The sequence below is a fragment of the Pteropus alecto genome, unplaced genomic scaffold (genome assembly GCF_000325575.1).
Source record: "Pteropus alecto unplaced genomic scaffold, ASM32557v1 scaffold80, whole genome shotgun sequence".
In the NCBI taxonomy this organism is placed as follows: domain Eukaryota; kingdom Metazoa; phylum Chordata; class Mammalia; order Chiroptera; family Pteropodidae; genus Pteropus; species Pteropus alecto.
The window spans coordinates 908,523-909,830 of NW_006430460.1; positions in this window are offsets into that span (position 1 = coordinate 908,523).

The following is a 1,308-nucleotide window of genomic DNA, read 5'->3' on the forward strand; positions in this document are numbered from 1 at the left end:
AGAGAGGGCCTGTAAGTGGGCGATTAAGTTAGGGTGGGACCCTAATCCAATCTGACTGGTGGCCCCATAAGAAGAGGAGGAGATGCCAGACATGTGAGGTCACACAGCGAGAGAGCAGCTGTCGATAAACCAGAGAGAGGCCTCAGCAGACACCGACACGCTGACATCGTGATCTTGGACTCTAGCCTCCGCGCTGCGAGGCACACCTGCTGTTGAAGCCCCCAGCATTTGGTACGTGGCCGCTGCAGGCAGCTGAGCAGACGAGAGCTTTGCTCTGGGCTTGAGGAATACACGGGGCCTGCAGCTAGCTCCTGGGAGGTACAGGCTGCCGGTCCCTCGGTCCCGTGCACGGCTGTCCCTGCTGCATCATCGCCCCCTCCTCACTGTTCGAGCAGAGCCTCGCCCACCTTTCAAGGTACAGCTGAAACACCCCCGCTTCTGGGCTGAGCGGCATGGCCTTCCTCCTAGCCCCCAGGACACATGCTATGTGCCATGTGTGCCCTTATTTCAGGCATCGTGCCGTTGATGTACTTGTCTGTCTCTCCCACTAAATCCATGAGAGAGAGAGAGAAAAAAAAAACTGCATCTTGTGACTTTTTATTCCTAGCACGATGTGGCCTCGCAGAATATATCCAATTTATTTTTATTGAATGAATGAATAAATGAATGAAAGGCAGCCTGGCATCGTGGTTATATATATAAAGTGCTTAGAATGGCACCGGACACGTAGTATGTGCCATCGAGTGTTTGTTAAACAAGTGAGCAAAAATACACTGAACATGTTTCAGATCGTGGTTTTTTTTTTTTTTTCCCCCTGCGATTATCCGCTCGAGTTCTGTGAAACCTAAAGCGAGAGCATATGGGGAAGGAAAGCCCAGATTCGCAAAAAGATTCACCGATGCAAATCAGTTAAAGTCGAAGTTCTCGTGCTGATTCCTAACAACTTTGCTCACGGCTGAACCAGAACGGAAAATTTTGCTTCCGTCCCTGTGCGCTGAGCTCACTGGGCTCTGGCTGAGCTGCTCTGAGATCATTGCTTCCTCTTGGCCCAAATAAACACTGCCTCTCGGGGGCAGGGGGTCACATGAAAGCCTACCCAGGCCAGTCCTCCTCCCTGATTTGGCACTTTGGTGACATCGTTTGACCGCTTTGGGGCACCAAGGGCTGTGGCACAGAGGCAGATGTGGGTAGGATGATGGTACAGCAGCCGGGAGCCCCTGGCACGTGGAGTCTAGAACCAGCTCGGATGATGGGACGGGAGGGTCCGCTGATGAGGACCGAGAGTGTGAAGAGAGACACTACTCATTT